Genomic DNA, 21,695 nt, shown 5'->3' on the forward strand with positions numbered 1-21,695 from the left:
CTGTCTCAGTCTACTGGATGCTTCCCTTGAGAGTTCAAAGGCTGTTGGGGATTTTGACTTGGTATATGCTCCAAGAAGACAAAGGGCCTACTTTCCAACCGAACTAGGGTTTTTACTTGTTGAACTCTTTATCTGGTGGAGCAGTAAACTCTTGACTGTAATGTAAATTTAAAATATGCTATCTCGGCCGGCGCTGCGGCTCCATAGGCTAATCCTCGGCCTGTGGTGACTGCACACCGGGTTCTAGTCCCAGTCGGGTGCCAGATTCTGTCCTGGTTGCCCCTCTTCCAGTTCAGCTCTCTGCTATGGCCCAGGAGTGCAGTGGAGGATGGCCCAAGTGCTTGGGCCCTGCACCCGCATGGGAGACCAGGAGGTAGCACCTGGCTCCTGGCTTCAGATTGGTGCAGCGCGCCAGCCGTAGCAGCCATTTGTGGGGTGAACCAACGGAAGGAAGACCTTTCTCTGTCTCTCTCTCTCACTGTCCACTCTGCCTGTCAAAAAAAAAAAAATGCTATCTCAAAAAGAAAGGTATCAAAATGAGAACTGCTAATCCGTTTAGACTTTATTGCATTTTTTTTTTCCTGGCTTACCCTTAAAAATATCGTCCTCTCTGACATATATAGTCAAAAGTCATTTCTTGAAGTTGAGAATTCTTTTATCCAAAAATATTTTATCTGCACATAAAAAACCAGATACTTAGCAACTATTTTTTCTTCCTCACTGAGTCTACTCCACAACTCCTCACTCTTCCCTTCACCCTTGCCCAGGCACTGCTGAGTTCTGGACCCAGATCATCCTCATATTCCTGCATTGCTCCAGAGACTTCATACACTGCTCTGAGCCTTTCACTAGCTGGGCTTTGCTTTCAAAAGTACTCTCTAGGTCTCGTTCATTCATAGAACAGACAGTTCACACACTCTTAGTCAGATACCTGAACTCTGCTGTTTGCTGAACCTCGGATGAGAAGAAATGTCACCTGCCTGGAAACATTCAGGCAGCACACCACTCACACCCCAGCCGTGGACTTCCTTGCTTTGAGGATCCCTAGCAAGCTGACATCAGTCTCCTTCTTTCTCATTTTCACTTGGCTCCATCTTCCTCTTTGCTAAATGCACATCTCTATAGACCGAGGCATTGAACATATTCATTGTGAGATTATTTGAGAGGAAGTACATTTATTAATGTGGAAGAGATTTTAAGTAAGAGATTAACATAAAATAAGTTTTTAGTGGTCATTTAAACTAATATTCACTTGGAAACCTATTTTAAAAATATTTTAATTTGAGAGAGAGAGAGGTGGGTCTTCTCTGCTGGCTTACTCCCCAAATGCCCACAACTGTTGAGGCTTGGCCATGCTGAGGTCAGGAGCCAGGAACTTAATCCAGGTCACCCACATGAGTGACAGGGACCCAAGTACCTGAGCCATCACCTGCTACCTCCCAGGGTGTGTGTTAGCAAGAGCAGAGCCAAGATTGAAACCCAGAGACTCTGATATGGGATGCTTTTGTCAAGTGGAGTCTTAACTGCTATTCAAAACACCTACCCTTGGAAATCCACTTTCTGTGAGACAGAATGACTCAGTATCTCCAGTTCACCTCTCTACACCAACTTTCTAGCTGCCTGATAAACAGTCCCCTTTGTTTGTCTTGCACATATTTTCAATTTGACATTTCGAACATTTAAGTTGTTAGCATTCTTTATTATATAAAGCTTGCTCGTTTTAATGAATTCCGTATTCTGTTTCATAATCACATGTTTTGTGATTACGATTGTGATTATACGCAGTTAGTATGTAACTCTTCCCTTCATAGGTACTCATGCTCCTTGAATTAAAGTAAATGCTAAAGTAAAAAGCTTTTCTACCCCAACTTTGTAACTAATGGCATTGCCTATAGCTACCTGGATGTGGGGGCAGGGTGGGCAGAGAATTGTCAGAGATGTAAATAATATACTTTGCAGCTCTGAGACTTGAAAGCTCTGTCTCATCATTTTTTTCCTTCCATTTGTTCAAACTTATTTTTTTTGTCACTCATAATTCAAAGACAATTTAATGGAAAAACTTCAAGTGGTATATATATATTAGTCCTTGATGAGAGCTAGAATGTAAGAATAATTTTACCAATATGGAATATAAAGTTTTTTTATTTATTGGAGGTTAATTTTTCTTTCCAAGGGAGAACACCATGAAGGTCCCTACAGACAATATCATTTCCACCAGGCATCTGGCAATAGTTTCACTAATCTAAGGTTTCATTTTGAAAAATAAAATGCCTTGTTCTTTCTTTGAAAGGACAAAATCTTTGCCATAAAACGGCTTCCTGTGGGTCTAAGTTTGTCATATTTACTTCTCTAAAGTGGCAGGCGATCCCAGTGGTTCTATTTTCATTTGCTCCATGCAGTTCTGCTTCACCTTTGCTTGTAGATCTTTCCGGGAGACATCAACGGAATGCCTCTGCCTATAGAAATGTGTGCATAGCAAGGGGAGGATTGGGCTCGAGAAGGAGACCAGCATCAGCTCCCAAATGTCCTGAAAGCAAGGGCAGTGTGTGTTCAGGGTGTTGGGGGTGTGTTTCCTGGAGTCTGCTCTTCAGGTCAGGCTTCTACACCTCAGTGATGTAGTGAACAAGAAAGCTCCGGCGTTCCTCTAAGAGAGAGTGAGATTCTGTTCTGTGAATGAGTGGGGCCTAGCGGGAGCTTTTGAATGGCTTCTCCAAAGAGGCATGGGCCCTAATGGAGACTGTCAAGACCTGGGCAGCAAGGAAAATTGAGGTTGCAGCTTTTGGGACAATGCTTTCTCCTCCCACACATGCCACAGATTTCTTAATGCTCATACAAAGCCTATGGCCATAAAATTCCTTCCAGTAGTTCCCTTTGAGGAAATAGAGTAAACCACAAGCTACCCATTACGGATGGTTAGCAGGCCGCATTGCCCTGCAGGGACGCAGGACATTTGGCTCCAAAAAGTCTCAGGGTTTCTTGATGTTCAGAACTGCTGACCATCATAAACAGAAAGCAGGAGATAATAATAAACAGGTTAAGGAATCGTTAAGGCAGACCTTGCTTGCTGATGATGTTTCTTTCACATGCCTTTTATTAAATGCTTTTAAAGCTTGCCACTAAATAGGTTTACAATGCATTAAAACTCCTCCTGAAAGGATCAGTCTAATAGGATATAGGCAAATTATAGAGGGCCTTGAACTGCTGCCTTTGAGCTTATTGGCTTAGAGATGGAATGCACATCATCTTTGTGGCTCCTACTGCCATTATGAACTCTGCTTGTGGCGTGGAGTTCTTACCGCAGTCAATGCGACTGGCAGACAAGAGGTGAACTATTAAGCTACATTACAAACTAAAAGGGGGTTTTCCTTCCTAGGGAGGCATTCCTTGTAGTGTTGTAATGATATGCAAACCCTGGTCAGCTGGGATTCACTGCTGTGTCTGGCCCATCACTAGGAACTTCCTATTAGCATCAGTTAATCCTTGACCTTCTTTTTGTGTTGCTATTTGGGTTTCTTCCGGAGGGTGAATTGATGCTGCGGAGTTTGTCTACATTAGCTGGTATATCCTGTAAAAGGATTTCAAATAGGTTGTGTCATGTGTGCTGCTGGTAGGGGCTGTGCATTGGTTGAGTGTTCATTTCTAGGATTTTTTGCACCCTGAATGTGATGGGAGAGTAGCCAAAAGTTGGTGAAAGAAAAAAGCAAGGTTGTTGACAGGACAGCAGTAATAGAGTTTTGAAGTCCCAACTGGGGAATTAGACTGGCTGGGTGACCAGAAAGGCCGAATAGGTCAAGAAGCAATGAACCTTAAAACAGCTTTGAAAGGAAACAGATGAAAAGAGTGAAGAATTCACCAGGACACACACCGGCCTAAAAGCAGACACAGAGGAATCCCAGCAACACTAAAAGAAGGACTGAACCTCTGCCAAAGGAAGAGGAAGTTTTAGCTGGATACAGATGCATGAAGAGAAGCACATTTTTTGTAGGCAGCTAATTAAGAATGAACTGGGATAAATACATGAACAAGAATTTAACATTACTCAGTTTAGAAAAATAATGACAATTTCAGAAAGAAACGGTTGAGATTTCTCAGTCACTTTATGTCATACATCCCTCTTTGTTTCTCTTAGTGCCCCTCCGGGACACAGATTCTGTATGTACTCTCTCTCCACCTTCTTGAAGAGGGGAAGATGCTATACCAGTTGGGATTTTTTGGCTACAAATAATCCAAATCCAACTCAAACTGTCTTATGAAAGATAGAAATGTTTTGCTTTCAAGGACTGATGTGCAGATATGAATAGATATGAATGCTCAAAAAAATACCATTGGATATCAGGCTTAATTTTGCTTAATCTCTTGATTCCATTTTCCCACACAGCCTCCATTCTACCACTGACTTGCTCTTAGTAAGAAGTAAATGACTACCTGCAGCTTTCAATCACTTAGCCACCTCAAAAAAAAAAAAAAAAAGAGATTGTCTTTTCCCATCCTTTTCAGTAAAATATCATCCATATGAATCACTTATTACTGATAAAGTCATTGGTCTACTCCCAAACCCGTCATTATGACCAGCACCAGTGACAGAGGGAAACATGAAGACCTTTGATTGACAGGTTCTTGAAAACTGGTGTGTTGCTCTCAGAGGAAGTGTCTTAGTTTGCTTTGAGCTACTGTAACACGATTCATAAAGAGCAGTAATTTATTGCCTTACAGCTCTGGAGTGTCTGAAGTCCCAGATCAAGCTGTGAGGTTTGTTGTCTGGGGAAGGTCTGCTATTTGCTTCTAAGATGGTGCTATGAGCACAGCCTCCTCCGGGGTGATTAACACTGTAACTTCACATGATGGAAACAGAAGAGCAAAAAAGGAACAACCCCCAAGTCAAGCCCTTTTATCAGAGCACCTAATTCCATTCATGACGGAGGAATCCTCATGACCTACCTATCTCTTAAAGGCCCCGCCTGTTAATACTATCACATTGGACAGAAAGTTTCAACCCTCAAGTATCAGAGAGAACATGTTCAAACCGAAGCCTTGTCAGGAAGCCCAGGCACTGAGCAGGTTAAAATAACGGATGGCCCAGTGGCTGTTCTTTGGCATGGACTTGCACTAAGTAGTGCTTGACTAAATGATACTGAAAACCTGCAAGGCCTTCTGGGGTCCACATGTTAGCATGTGGGTGGCTGAGGCCTGACTTTACCCCCATTGAATCCATGGATTTATTAAACAAGCCAGTGTGGAGCTTATATGATTCAGAGTGTGCTGGGTGCAGCAGTTGGAATAGCTACTTTAGGAAGCAGAGAAGAAGTTAATGGAAGACACAGCAATTTACAAGTAATGTCGAGAATTGCGTTAAAAATGGAATCCATAGATACAGAGTCATTTGAACTTCATTTGTTTGTGACTTTTTTCTACTTCTGAATAAGGAAGTTGGTGGTAGAATTGGGTTATCTTGGAAATCTTTCTTGTGGCTACCATGGAATGGGGAGGGGGCAAGAGAAATTAGGAGAGAGTCATAAAGTTGTGGACCATTCTAGTGAGAGCCAAAAGAGACTCACTGAAAGCTGACTCCTCTCTTTTGCATTTGCATGTACATGGCCACTGCACACTGCCATGCCCAAAACGCTCTGATTACACTCTACAACAGTGGGAAAAAGGGGGAACCCAGAGCATATCTACTTTCTTAACATTGCAGCATCTTCTGCTACAGCTGGGTCTCTGCACAGCCCCAGGTTCAGCCAGTCAGGATCCCTTGGGTAGCTCCAGCCCACTGGGTGACCTTCGCCAAGGCTATGGCTGTAGCTCAGAGGCCTCACTCTGAGTAACAGGGTCTTTCCTTACGAGGGGTGGGCACAGCTGGTTGCTATGGTAATCTCACAGCGATCTCACTACCTCGTTTGGCCTCCTTCCATCACCTGTAAGAGTTGGAGGCAGTTTCTTACATTGAATTCTCCACTAGAAGTACCTGGAGTGCTTTCTGTCTTCCTAGCTAGACCATGATTCATGCATACATCAAAAAGTCCGATCATATAACATTGAGGCCCTTCAGGCTTAATATACAAATGAACCGAAAGAAACTGCTGGTGAAAGGCAAAGGGTGACAATCCAGTAATGTCCTAAAAAGACCAGCTCTGCCACCAGAGTGCAACCTGAACAGCTCATAGGTCTGGGCCTTTTTTATAATAGAATGATTTTTCAAAGAAACCTCTTGGACACATTTTGATCTTTATTTAGGTAACAGGCAATCAGACCCTAAATGTCTTTTTTTTTTTTTTTGACAGGCAGAGTGGACAGTAAGAGAGACAGAGAGAAAGGTCTTCCTTTGCCGTTGGTTCACCCTCCAATGGCCGCTGCGGCCGGCATGCTGTGGCCGGTGCACCATGCTGATCCGAAGGCAGGAGCCAGGTGCTTTTCCTGGTCTCCCATGGGGTTCAGGGCCCAAGCACTTGGGCCATCCTCCACTGCACTCCCGGGCCACAGCAGAGAGCTGGCCTGGAAGAGGGGCAACCGGGACAGAATCTGGCACCCCGACCGGGACTAGAACCTGGTGTGCCGGCGCTGCAAGGAGGAGGATTAGCCTAGTGAGCCAGCCCTAGCTTTCATTTTCATGGTACTTGTTACTACTCAATAAATGGCTCAATTTATGTAACATGTATTTTTTTTTAATAATGAGATGCTGTTCTTCCCAAGTTCAAGTTGTGCATTTCTTACAACTAGCATCTCACTATAACAGAAACCTGAAAATGAAAAAAATAAGTTTGACTTAGATGTGCATGTGAAAAATATAGCTTAAAAAGAGAATCTTGGAGACTCACAACTGTTTCCCATAACTAGAGTCGTGATGGTAAAGCAGCTAATTGAAATTCTAGCTCTAGGGAAAACCATTAAGGTGAACACACTTCTGGAGGGGGAAGAAATCATTCTTGAGGCAAAGGAATGCTTCCTTGAAAATCTCATAGTGTTTTTAAAGTGATCTTGGTTTTAGTACTTTTCCCATGGTGGTTTACAGAACATAAACCCATTGTCTTTAAATTTTTTCTCTTGAGTTTGTGTTTCCATGTGACTTCCTTTTTCATTTCCTCTCTCTGTCTACCTTAGGAAGGTTGCACTCTGTGTGCATTTGGATTAGACAGACGAGCAAGTGCTTCTTAAAGAAGTGTTCCAGAAAGGAAAGCAGTAGACAGGAAAAGAAGGAACAAAACAAGGCACTCACAGGCAAGAAATTTCCAGTTTTCTTGTCTTCATGACTTTACTTCTCAATTTGTGTTTAAAGATCTTTCACTAATGAGACTTTCTAGAGTTACTCATTGTATTTTCCTGATATTTAGGTGTGGAATTTCCCACCTCCTAAGAATTTTATATGTGCATGAATTTCCTTGCAGTTTTACCAGTACTTTCAATACTGTAAGTTAACACAGTCGGCTGAATCCAAATTGCTAGCCTTGTAAATTCCCAGGGTCCAAAATGTGTTGCTGGCTATATTTATCACCAGAATTTGCCATCAGATGCTGTTTTGGTAAGTTCAACTAATTCAAACCATCCAGTTTTCTCCATCACCCTATACTTCAATCAAACCTCAGAGTTTTTCATGTAAGTAAGAAACAAATAGCATTTTGATTAAATATAAGAATAACCAAAGTCATAGTGGACTTTTGAGTGCTCTCGGGTCTGTATGGTGTGCATTTCTTCATGTGTCTAGTTTCCACATTGCTAATTGGACTCACCAAAATTGTAGCAGGTGCTTCCTTGGAACATGGCTCTATGCACTCCCTCTACTGATCCACCATGTATAAACATTGTTTCTGTGTGTGAGAAAGAGAATTTCCCCAGAGGCCCACAAAACATTTAATGAAGTGTGAAGCACAAACATTTCATTACAACATATTGTGTACTTTTGCCTTTAATAACTACATTCTTCATCCAAGAAGTCTCAATAGCTTTCAAAAATGAATTACAGTAGTATTATTTTCCCAGGAATATAGTTTCTCCTCGACAGAAACAGCACTTTCCTAAACTATTGTATTTATTAGCAACCTGTTGCCCTTCGACACAAGTGCCATTTTCATCAACCCTGATCGAGTGTGGATCATTTAAACTTCCTTTAAAAATTATTAAAATAGTTTCATGTTATTGGATTCTTTTTCCTTAACTGTACACAACCACCACTGAAAATGATGCACTGAAAGGGAAAGTGTGAAATAGTTGAACATTACATTTAGTGGAGAATTATGAGTACGATCTTTACTGCAAGGGTGCAAGCGCTTAATTGAGCAGTTGAATGGGAGCAGGGAGATGTTTCCCTTGACTGAACAGAAAGGAGGCAGGTAAGCTCTGAATTCCTTTGTCCTGCTACTCTGCACTTTGATCCAAGGAACTCCATGTCTTCTCTTCACTCTAGTCCTCCCAGTGGCACCCGATTAGCTATGTAGTGTACATCAGGAAACTGGGAAGCAACTTCCGCTATGGATTCCCGTCTTTCTCTAGTTGACAGCAGCTGATAGTTGTCCCACTCTGTGATTCCAAATGAACTTTTAAAAACAATCTTGAAATGTTTGCATGTAGGAGAATCTGTGTGGCATATCCTAAACTGGAGGCTTTACATAAAACACAACCAAACCAAAACAGCTTGTACAAGATCCTGTGTGTGTGATGAGGAATTTGGTCCCTTGTCACAGGGGTATGCCCATCACCTCACCGATGAAGTGTGCTCTGTGATGTCCCTTTTGTCCCACTGCACTGTAGTTTTCTTGAGCATCATGGCTGTGTCTAATTGGCTCCCTGATTGTTATCTTCAATGATAGTCTGTTCCATCAGAGTTATGGTAAATTTAAAGAAAATTATGAAGATGATCTCTTGTAGAGTTTTAAAGAAAATTGCATGTTTTTGCAAGCAGACATAAGGCTAAGTTTCTTTCTTCCAGATTTTTTTTTTTTAATATGGTGAATTACTGTGGGGTTGGAAAATAGCTACCACATCCCTACCTTCTCTATAACAAATAGTAAACAAAACTATATGTAAATGGTTCTTTGAGATATTTTATTTGTGTTCTTTCAATTGGGAACTTTTAAGTCCACTAGTATTTTAATTGGCTATAGTCCCAGAAGCTGTATTTGAATTCCTTGGTAATTCTGCTGTTTGAATGGTAGTCTGTTACTAACTCATTAGGAAAGGCATACAGGACTAAAGAATAGTTTTTGCCTGATGCTGAGCCGTGGATGTGGAACAACAACATTCAATAGCCAATACTATGAATGCATGGGGTACTTTGCCTTGTTCACTAATGGCCCTTGTGGTTTTATCAGCAGAATAATCTCAATGCTGTTTAACATTGTTACTTTTTAAAAAGCATTATTATTTGTTAATTCAATTTGTAACTAAGCAGTTTATATCTAATTGATAATTGTACAAAATATTTATTATTTTACTTTCTTGGATTTTTCGTGGAATATAAATTGTTAAGAATGTTGTCAGAATCAATGCACCTGTCAAGTGAAAGAGCTTAAATTTGCACTTGATAAAATGGACTTAAGTAGATTTTGAATATAAGAATTAAGAAAAGTTATTTCAATGATTTATGGATCTATGAAATATACATACCATCATGGTTTAAGATTAAATTCTTTTTTAAAAAAGTATTTATTTTATTTGAAAGGCAGAGTTACAGAGAGACAGAGGCTGGGGGGGAGGGAGAGAGCGGGGGTCTTCCATCTGCTGATTCACTCCCCAAATGGTCACAACAGCCAAAGCTGAGCTGATATGTAGCCAGGAGCCAGGAGCTTCTTCTGGGTCTCCCACAAGGGTGCAGGGCTCAAGGACTTGGGCCATCTTCCACTGCTTTCCCGGGCCATAGCAGAGAGCTGGATCAGAAGTGGAGCACCTAGGACTTAAACTGGTGCCCATATGGGATACCAGCACTGCAGGCAGTGGCGTTATCTGCTATAGCACAGCGCTGGTCCCAAGATTAAATTCTGTTCTATAAACTGAACCTTTATATGTAGACAGGTACATTTATACATATATAGATGTGATATATGTTCTTTCATGCAAAAATTTATTCACTGAATACATAGTCTTTGGGCTTCCCAGTGGGCAGATAGGAGATACAAAGATGAACAGCTATGAATTATGCTCTCAGTAGACCTAACAAAGATGTTAGATAATGCAGATTGCATAAATCCACATCTTCTCTGATCCCCTTATACCATGGCTTTCTGTGTTATATTGGATGGATATCTTAAAATGGCATTTCTCAGATTCTTTTGTAGCTGTAGTTGCATCTGGGACTAGATCTCCAAACAAATTCACCAACATAAGACTTGGAAAATGAAAAAGAGGCCAGCGCCGTGGCTCACTAGGCTAATCCTCCGCCTTGCGGCGCCAGCACACCGGGTTCTAGTCCTGGTTGGGGCACCGGATTCTGTCCCGGTTGCCCCTCTTCCAGGCCAGCTCTCTGCTGTGGCCAGGGAGTGGAGTGGAGGATGGCCCAGGTGCTTGGGCCCTTCACCCCATGGGAGACCAGGATAAGTACCTGGCTCCTGCCATCGGATCAGCGAGGTGCGGCGGCCATTGGAGGGTGAACCAACGGCAAAGAAAGACCTTTCTCTCTGTCTCTCTCACTGTCCACTCTGCCTGTCAAAAATATATATATATAAAAAAAAGGAAAATGAAAAAGAGCAACATGAGCTCGGGGGTCACATGAAGGTGACTGAATGTTGTGATGGAAGCATTTAGTTTTTGCAGGGCATCTAAGATTCTGGAGTCTGTGTTTTGCCATTGTGTTGAAGGTATAATGAACTGAGGAGACAATAGGAATAGAATTGCTGTGCAGACAATTCAGTTTGGGGCCGGCAGTGTGGCACAGTGGGATAACGGCCTGGTGTGAAGTACCAGCATCCATATGGGCGCTGGTTCGAGACCCAGCTGCTCCACTTCCCATCCAGCTCTCTGCTATGGCCTGGGAAAACAGTAGAAGATGGCCCAAGTCCTTGGGCTCCTGCTCTCATGTGGGAAACCCGGAAGAAGTTCCTGGCTCCTGGCTTTAGATCGGTACAGCTCCGGCCATTGTGGCCAATTGGGGAGTGAACCATCAGATGGAAGACTCTCTTTCTCTCTCTCTCTCTCTCTCTCTCTCTGTCTCTCCTCTCTCTGTGTAATTCTTTCAAATAAATAAATAAATCTTTTTAAAAAACAGTTCACTTGGTGTATTCAAGCAATAATTTTGGCTGCATTGTTTCTGAATGTGAATCATTCCAAATGGAATTTTCTGGCCCTCACAAAATTTCTATAAACTATACAGTAAGTTGTAATAAATCCAATTCTGCTAAAACTGGCTGGACATACTGTTGTCTGTATCAGAGTGTCCTGACCTTTAACCTGTACAACTGGCAAACATCGTGGGTACAAATTATTTGAATATCTAGTAAACAATAGTTAATCTGTATAAAAGTACAGATAGATTTGCATGAACGATGTTCTTGGTTCTTGCTTAGATGTCCAGAGAGAAAGAGCTGTTGACAGATGAGAAAGACTTTGAAAAACGGAAAACTTCTAGAATCAGTAGAAAAATACATTGAGTGAAGGATGAAAATAGAGTAAGAGATAAGAATGGGAGCAAGACTGGAGTCTAGGTGCATAACAAGCACTAATGAGATAGAATGTTAGAAAGATAAATAGGAAATAATGAGACACTGAAATATTTGTGTAGGGTGGATAAGAATCACTGATTGATTTGTTCGTGTAACAAGTACTGATTCAGACCCTATCCTGTGCCAGGCATTGTGCCAGACACAATCCTCTGCCTCATTATGATTAATTTAGTAGCAAAGCAAAGAATAGATTGTAGTGATGGGAGCAGTGAAAGCCAGGAGCCAAGAGGCTTTTACCATAGTCCGAGGAGAGATAATTAGCAGTGGCGATAGGCGTTGAGTTTACTACACCACAGACTGTCGACTTCTTTATTCATCCACTTTACTTTCAAAGCACAATTTTGGCTTTGCTGTGTTGGCTTGAAAATTCTGCTGTATGTTTTTACACATACATGGCAAGCTGTGGTTATCTTATGATCACATGTATGCATAGCTTTTTACCTCGTGTGAAATTACTGATACTTCATAAGTAAAGGGCTCTGATTTTTTAGGCATATAATACACATTTTTAACATATAACAGAAAATATTTCATGATTGATAGATTTTAAAAGTCTCCAGATATACATAAAATTGGAAGAAATTTATCGGAGAACTCCAAGACCCTATACAACCATATGCAAATCAGGTGTTAGCACAGGTTATCCAGGCCTTGATGATTGTAGAAAAATTCACTCTGCAACCTATCTTACCTGCAGGGAGACTTGGCTCAGGCAGAATCTCTGAGAGTCCTTGTGGTATGTGTTTGGAGTGGAGTAGAGGGGGAGAGGGTTAGGGTTATCCAGGTCTCTGGTCTCAAGATCCTGGATCATTCAACTAACTTAGTTGTGTCATTCTGTCGTATGGTGAGCAATACCCTTTAAGGACTGAAATACTAATACTGGTCTGGGTATACAGCAGACATTGCTTGATGAGGTAAAGCCAAAGACAGGGTTTATACTAAAGCAAGCAGATGTCTTCTAATTGGTTCTTAAAACTTCTGCTCATAAAAGCCTTTGTGAGAACCTAACCCCTGATCATCTGGCCCAGCCATGTCTCAGCACAATTCTTAATACTGTTTAGTCTACTCCCTCTTCTTTCTTTCTATTTTACTCCCATCTTCAATCCCCATTAATGTTATAAATGAAACAGGCCGGCGCCGCGGCTCACTAGGCTAATCCTCCGCCTTGCGGCGCCGGCACACCGGGTTCTAGTCCCAGTCGGGGCGCCGGATTCTGTCCCAGTTGCCCCTCTTCCAGGCCAGCTCTCTGCTGTGGCCTGGGAGTGCAGTGGAGGATGGCCCAAGTGCTTGGGCCCTGCACCCCATGGGAGACCAGCAGAAGTACCTGGCTCCTGCCATCGGGCAGCGCACCGGCCGCGGTGGCCATTGGAGGGTGAACCAACGGCAAAGGAAGACCTTTCTCTCTGTCTCTCTCTCTCACTGTCCACTCTGCCTATCAAAAAAAAAAAAAAAAAAAAAAAGTTCACGAAAATGTGGTTAGAGATACTTCTTTTGGTGTAAAAATTTTTGGAAATCTATGTATAAGAGGGCCTTGAAAGGATTCACATTGTGGCACCACTACTTGGTTCAAGCCTTGACTGCTCTGTTTCTTTTTTAAAAAAAATTTTTAAGATGAACAAATTTCATGAATTTTATATATGCAGATTTAGGAGCCTAATAATACCTGCCATCCTACTATCACTCGAACAATGCTCCCATTCTTCCTCCTCTTTCCTTTCTAATTCTTTCACTTAAATTTTATAGTGATCTACTTTCAGTTTATATTATACTCATAAGATTAACCCCACACTGAGTAAAGAGTTTAACAAATAGTAATAAAAATACTGTTCCTCAACAGTAGAGACAAGAGCTGTAAATAATCATCAAATCTCAAAATACCAATTTCACTCATATACATTACATTCTTGGTGCTCTGTTAGTAACCACAGATTTGGGAAAACATGGCATTTTTTTGGGGGGGTACTTGCTTATTTCACTAAGTATAATGATTTCCAGTTGCACCCATTTTGTTGCAAAAAATAGGATTTCTTCTTTTATGGCTGAGTATTATTCCATAGTGAATATATACTATAATTTATTTATCCTGTCATCAGTTGATGGAAATCTGGGTTGATTCTGTATCTTAGCTATTGTGAATTGGGCTGCAATAAACATGGAGGTACAGATAACTCTTTCATATGCTGATTTCATTTTATTTCGGTAAATTCCCAGGAGTGGGATGACTGGGTCATCTATATTCAGTTTCTGAGATGTCTCCATACTGTCTTCCACAATGGCTGTATTAGTTTACATTCCCACCAACAGTAGACTGATATATTTTTCCCCCATCCTCACCAGCATTTGTTTGTTAATTTCTGTATGAGAGCCATTCTAACTGGGGTGAGGAAAACCACATTGTAGTTTTCATTTGCATTTCCCTGGTGGCTAGTGATCCTGGGCATTTTTTTCATGTATCTGTTGGCCATTTGAATTTCCTTCTTTTGGAAAACCGCTTATTCAAGTCCTTTGTCCATTTGTTAACTGGAATGTTTGTTTTGCTGTTATTGAGTTTCTTAAGCTGTTTATAGATTTTGAATATTAATCCTTGATCAATTTCATAGTTTTCAAGTATTTTCTCCATTCTGTTGGTTGCCTCTTCTCTTTGCTGAGTATTTCATTTGCTCTGCAGAAGCTTCTCAGCTTGGTGCAATCCCTTTTGGCTATTTTAGGTTTTACTGCCTGTGCTTCTGGGTTGTTTTCCAAGAAGTCTGCCTATGCCAATGTCTTGCAGTTTCCCTAGTGTTCTCCTCTAGTAATTTGAAGGTGTCAGGTCATAGATTCCGATCCTTGATCCACTTTTGAGTTGATTTTTGTATAAGATGTAAGGTAGGGATCTTGTTTCATACTTCTACATGTGGAGATCCAGTTTCCCAGGATGATTTGTTAAAGAAACTCCGTTCTCCAGGGATTGATTTTAGCTCCTTTGTCAAAGATTAGTTGTTTGTAGATGCATGGATTCATTTCTAGAGTTTCTACTCTGTCCCATTGATCTACATGTCTATTTTTGTACCAGTACCAGGCCATTTTGATTATAACTGCCATGTGGTATATCTTGAAATCTGATATTGTGATGCGTCCAGCTTTGTTTTTTGTTGTTTTGAAGTTTTTATAATGAAAGGACGTTGTATTTTTTTCAAATTCTTTCTCTGCACCTAAGCAGATAATAATACAATTTTGATTCTTAAATTTGTTAATGTGATATATTACATTGATTTGCATATTTGAATCATCACTACATACCAGGGATAAATCCACTTGGTTCAGATGAATGATCTCTTTGTGTTGTTGGATTTGACTAGCTAGTATTTTACTGAAGATTATTACATATATGTTCATCAGGGATATTGGTCTATAGTCCTTTTTATTCTGTCTTTTTATGGTTTAGAAATTAAGGTGATGATGGCCTCATAAAAGGAGTTTGGGAGGATTCTTTCCCTTTCAATTGTTTTAAATTGCTTGAGAAGAATTGGAATTAGTTCTTTAAAAGTCTGGCAGAATTCAGCAGTGAAGCAAATCTGTCCTGGTCTTTTATTTGTTGGGATGGTCTTTATTACTGATTCAATTTCCATTTTGGTTGTTGTTCTGTTTAGGTTATTCATGTCGTCATGACTCAGTTTTGGTAGATTGTATGTGTCCAGCAATATATCCATTTCTTATAGATTTTCCAATGTGTTGGCATATAGCTCTTTGTAATAATTACTGATGATTCTTTTTATTTCTGTAGTAGCCACTGTTACATCTCCTTTTTTCATATCTGGTTTTATTAGTTTGTGTTGGGCCAATGGTGTATCTGTTTTATTCATTTATTTACTTAAAAAAAAAAAGCCTGCTCTTCATTTCACTGATCATTTTTATTGTATTTTTGTATTGCATGTTTTCAATTTTGTTTGTTTCTTCTCTGATTTTGATTCTTTCCTCCAACTAATTTGGGGTTTTGTTTGTTGCTGTTTTTTCTAGATCCTTAAGATGCACTGATCATTCATTTTTGGGTGCATTTCTAATTTCTTGATGTAGGCACCAATGGCTATAAGCTTCCCTCTTATACTGATTTTGCTGTATCTCATAAGTTTTTATATGTTGTATAGTCATCTTCATTCATTTTTAGGGATTTTTTTTTTTTGATAGGCAGAGTGGACAGTGAGAGAGAGAGACAGAGAGAAAGGTCTTCCTTTGCCGTTGGTTCACCCTCCAATGGCCGGCGCGGCCGGCGCGCTGCGGCCGGCGCACCGCGCTGATCCGATGGCAGGAGCCAGGAGCCAGGTGCTTTTCCTGGTCTCCCATGGGGTGCAGGGCCCAAGCACCTGGGCCATCCTCCACTGCACTCCCTGGCTACAGCAGAGAGCTGGCCTGGAAGAGGGGCAACCAGGACAGAATCCGGCACCCTGACCGGGACTAGAACCCGGTGTGCCGGCGCCGCTAGGCGGAGGATTAGCCTAGTGAGCCGCGGCGCCGGCCGCATTTTTAGGGATTTTTTGATTTGCCTTTTGATTTCTACTGTGACTCATTAATCATTAAGGAGCATGTTGTTCAGTATCCATGTAATTGCATATTTTCTAGAGATTCTTAAGTTGTTAATTTACAGCTTCATTTTGTTGTGGTCAGAAGGACACATGGTATGATTTCACTTTTTTTTTTATTTTCTGAAACTTGCTTTGTAACCTAGCCTATTATCTATCCTAGAGAAAGTTCCATGCACAGATGAAAAGAATGTGTGCTCTTCAACTGTGTGATGAAATGTTCTGTAGATATCAATTAAGTACTTGGCCTATAGTTTAGAGTAGCTCTGTTGTTCAATTGTTTCTTTGGTGATTTTCTGTCAAATTGACCTGTCCATTCATGAAAGTGAATTGTTGAATTTCCCCATTTCTATTGTATTGGAGTCTATGTTTCTCTTTAGATCCATTAACATTTGTTTTAAATAGCCCAGTACATTTATTGTATTGACATCTTTCTGTTGAATTGATCCCTTAATCATTACCAAATGCTCTTCTTTGTTTCTTGTAACAACAGTTTTCATTGTATGATATTAGGATGGCTATACCTGCTCATTTTTGCTTTCCATTAGCATGGATTATCTTTTTCCATCTTTTCACGATGAATCTTTGGTAGTAGGTATGTTTCTTGTAGGCAGAAAATAAATGGGTTTTAATTTTTAATCCATTCAGCCAGTTTGTATTTTTTAGAGAATTTGGGCCATTTATATTCAAGGTTACTGTTCATAAGTAATGACTTGACCCTGACATTTTTCATAAACATTGCTATTTTTGCTTTGAACTTTCTTTGTACTTTTACTGGAAGATTTTCTGTCTTCACATACTTTCAAAATAATGATGCTCTTTCTGTGTTTTTCTCTGTAACACATACTTAAGCATTATTTGTTTGATGAACGGTGACAAATTCTTTCAATTTCTCTTTGTTATGGAAAGTCTTTATTTCACCTTCATTCATAAATGAGAGCTCTGCAGAGTAGAGTATGCTGAATTTATTTATTTTTTTTAAAACTTTTATTTAATGAATATAAATTTCCAAAGTACAGCTTACGGATTACAATGGCTTCCCCCCCCCCCATAACGTCCCTCCCACCCGCAACCCTCCCCTTTCCCACTCCCTCTCCCCTTCCATTCACATCAAGATTCATTTTCGTTTCTCTTTATATACAGAAGATCAGTTTAGCATACATTAAGTAAAGATTTCAACAGTTTGCTCCCACACAGAAACATAAAGTGAAAAATACTGTTTGAGTACTAGTTATAGCATTAAATCTCAATGTACATCACACTAAGGACAAAGATCCTACATGAGAAGTAAGTGCACAGTGACTCCTGTTGTTGACTTAACAAATTGACACTCTTGTTTATGGCATCAATAATCAACCTAGGCTCTTGTCATGAGCTGCCAAGGCTTTGGAAGCCCCCTGAGTTCACTGACTCTGATCATTTTTAGACAAGGCCATGGTCAAAGTGGAAGTTCTCTCCTCCCTTCAGAGAAAGGTACCTCCTTCTTTGATGACCCATTCTTTCCACTGGGATCTCACTCACGGAGATCTTTCATTTAGGTTTTTTTTTTCCCCAGAGTGTCTTGGCTTTCCATGCCTGAAATAAATACTCTCATGGGCTTTTCAGCCAGATCCGCATGCCTTAAGGGCTGATTCTGAGGCCAGTGTGCTGTTTAGGACATCTGCCATTCTATGGGTCTGCTGTGTATCTCACTTCCCATGTTCAAGATTTGGACTGTGTCTTTTTATTCTCTCCATGCCTATTGTGTTTCTGATAAGTGAGCTCTGAGTCTATTGAGAGATCCTCTGAAAATAATCTGGCATTTCTCTTATGTGCATTTTGGAATCTTTTCTTTATGTTTTAATGTTGAAAGTTTGACTACAATGTGTCATGCTGAAAATCTTTTGTGATCATATCTATTGGGGGTTCTATGTGCTTCCTGTAGTTGGATGTCCCTTTCTTTCTCCAGATTAGGGAATTTTTCTGTAATTATTTCAATGAACAGGTCTTTTAACTTATTCTTTCTTTCCATACCTCAGGAACATCTAAGACCCGTATTTTGGTCATTTGATAGTATCCCATAAATCCCAATACTGTTTTTAATTTTTCCAGTTTCTTCTTTTTTTTGGTCTGATAAATTTCCAAATATTTGTCTTCTAGCTCAGATATTCTTTTTTCTGCCTCACCAAGTCTGATGTTAATGTTTTCCACTTTATTTTTTATTTAACATATTGAATTCTTATTTTTTAATATTTCAGTTTGATTTCTCTTCAGAATTTAATCTCAGGGGAAAATTTTTCATCCATGTCATGTATGGATTGATTTATCTCATGAATTTGCTTCTCACTGCTTCTGAGTTATCCTATGATCATTATGTTGAATTCATTTTTAGGTATTTCATCAATCTTTCCATCTTCACATTCTAACATTGAAGTGTTGTTTTGTTCCTTTGGGTTAGTCATGTTGTCTTCCTTATTGCTGTTTCTTGAATTTCTGCATTTATTTTTAGGCAGTTGTATAAATATTTGTTTTTTTTTTTTCGCTGATGGAGTTTATCTTTGAACTATGCCTCTGTGGCTTAGTGGAGTGTCTATTCCTTCAGTGAGTACCAAAGTGTGTGCTGGATGTGGCCAGGGAGCTCTGTGCTCTGTGCTCCAGGGTTGGGTGAGAATCCAAGGTGACACCCAAGTGTTTGGGCATTGTAGATCTCTGTTGTCATCAGGGGAGAGGGTAGGATCATGCCTATTGGCATAATCACACCCTCACCTTCTCTCTTCCAAGGTAATTAATGACCAGGGTTAGTCCACAGTGGGACTCTGGCACATGAACCTCACAAAGGATACTATGTGGTCCTCACTGTGAGCAAGGAACCCTCTGCAGTGACCACACCAGTCTATCAGGGAGCTCTGAGCCTTTAGCAAGAGACACAGTGATTGCCCAGAGACCCAGCTACACGCATACCCTTTTGTGCAGTCACAGAATTCCCACAGTCACAGCACACAAGGCCTCCTCAGTCTTGAGGTGCAGAGAATCTGCTTGGCATCGTGAGTCTGCCCTCAACAGAGAGAGCAGATACATTCCCAGAGCCAGCTGCCCGTGGGTGCTCCACCTTGACAGTTTGAGCCCTGTGATACATTGAGGGGATGGAGGCACCTCTCAGTCCTACATGTGTGCCCAGCCCCTGTCAACCCTCCCAGCCAGTCTCAAAGTCAGTGAGGACTGTGGCTTTTCACCTTTGGTAAAAACTCCTGGTAGTGCTTGTAAGAGCTGTCACAGCCTCTTCTGGTATCAAAATCATGCCTTCTCCCTGCTAGTTGGCATGCACTCTTGTGGGGGGATAGGGAGAATTAAGTGTTCTTTTCCTTAGCTGGAGTAGGCAGGAACTCTGCCCCTGGCTAAGGCTCCAGGCTGTGATCTGCAAGGCTCTGCCTCAGGCAGTACCACCAGTGGCACAGGCTGTCGCAGTCTGCTCTCACTTTGCTCTCCAAGGCTGGCATCTCCTCCAGATCCCAGCTATGGGGATCATATGTGCTGGCTGTGCTCATTGCTGTGCATCCACACCTTCCACACTGCTCCAAGGCATCCCTCTTCCTTCTGTAGAATCTCCACTGCAAGCTTCTTTCCACCTCTTCCCTGGGAATGCACCTCCTCACTTTTCTCCTGCTATTTCCCCCTGTTCAAAAGCAGCCCATCTTTTCCCTATTCCATCATCTTGGAATCTCCTACTCTGTTTCTAATCCAGCTTCCTGCTAAGGTGCCTGAAAGTCAGAGAAAGATGGCCCAAATACTTGTACCCCTACTTCTCTTGTGGGAGACTAGGATAGAGGTCATGGATCCTAGCTCCAACCTTGCCCAGACCTGGCCATTGGGGTTGTTTGGGAAGTGAACCAGTACATAGAACATATATCCCTTCCCCTCCTTTTCCACTCTTCCCATCCTCTTCCCCCCTCCTCCTCTCCCTCTTCCTCTCCTGCTTCTTTCTCCCTCTCCTTCTTGCTCTGCCTTTCAAATAACTGGTTTTTTTAAAGTTGCTGTGTGTCTAGTTTAGTTTTTTTTAAGAAGAGGGGTCTTCAAAAAGTTCATGTAAAATGTGTATTATGAAAAAGCTATGAATAGATTTCAGAAATTTTCACACAAAATTAATCTTTTAATTCCTTTTTAATGAACTTTTTAAAGTGTTCTCATATTTCTAAAATCCCTCCAAAATCCAATATTTTAATATTTTAGATGGTTTAAATAAAGAAAACCCTTCCTCCCTTGCTCATCTGTGATCCAGAAGTATGACTTTTAAGAAACCATAAATCACTGAACAAAGGTGGCAGTGGCTTCTAAAAACCAAGGGAAAACATTCAGGTAATCCATCAAGGCTCTAGAACGGTCTCCTATGTCTGATGAGTCTTCTGGGCTACTTCACATAGATGCTTCACAAAACCTGAAAGGGAGCACTACACAGTGACAGTCAATGGGCTTCCATCACATCACCACCAGGCAAGCTCTGCTGTCCTTCCTATTCAGGGTTTTCTGCAGGCTGCCAGTGGTTGATAGCATGTGACCCATCTCTATGCACAGATATCATACTTTCAGCACAGAAAGCCTTTCAACTTTGTTATTTGTTTATTTATTTGAAAGAGAGAGAGATAGCAAGATGAAGAGAGTCTGAGAGGGAGAGTGAGAGTGTGTGTGAACATGAGAGAGGTATTTGCCATTTGTTGGTTCACTCCCAGAGTGTTGCAAAAACTAGGGCTGGAGCCAGAAGCTCAATACGGTTTCCTTTGTGGGTAGTAGGAACCCAAGTACTTGAGCAATCATCACCTGCTGCCTCCGGGTTGTGCATGAGCAAGATGTTGAAATGGGAGAGGAGCTGGGACTTGAATCCAGGCACTCTGATATGGGAAATGGGTATCCCAAATAATACCTTATCTGCTGCACCCACGACCCACCCCTTCACTACTTTGGGTGACTTACTAGTCTTTTTTTTTTTTTTTTTGACACAGGATATGAGTCCCTAGAACAAAATGGTCTTAATCTCCTCTACCTTGCAGTGGAGACAGACATTTTTTGGCAGGCAATTTGTTAGAGGCTTTCTCTGAAAATGAAAATAATACATTTTCATTCTCAAAATTTTGAGAAGGAAAAGCCACCATCCCACCCAGAAAATTGTTAACATTTTCTGATCTTTTACTCTGTCCTTAGAAATACATGCAAATTTGTATTTGTGTAAACATATATAGCCTACAGAAACAGAATCATACTCTGTTGCAAGCCTTTACATAATATATCATGAGTTTCCTGCGTAACTGACTTTTATCCCAGGGCATGGTTTTCATTGATGACATACAAAAAATAAATAAGCAGTTCATTTTAACCAGTCTCACACTGATGCATATTTTGATTAGTTATAATTGTTCATTTTTTAAAAAGATGTGTGTGCGTGTATTTATGTAAGAAATTACAAATAGTTCATTTTAAGAAATTCCCAAGAAGTACAATTTCTTCATGAAGAAATACGGTGTTCTTT

This window comes from Oryctolagus cuniculus, chromosome 8, assembly GCF_964237555.1.
Source record: "Oryctolagus cuniculus chromosome 8, mOryCun1.1, whole genome shotgun sequence".
Taxonomy (NCBI): Eukaryota; Metazoa; Chordata; class Mammalia; order Lagomorpha; family Leporidae; genus Oryctolagus; species Oryctolagus cuniculus.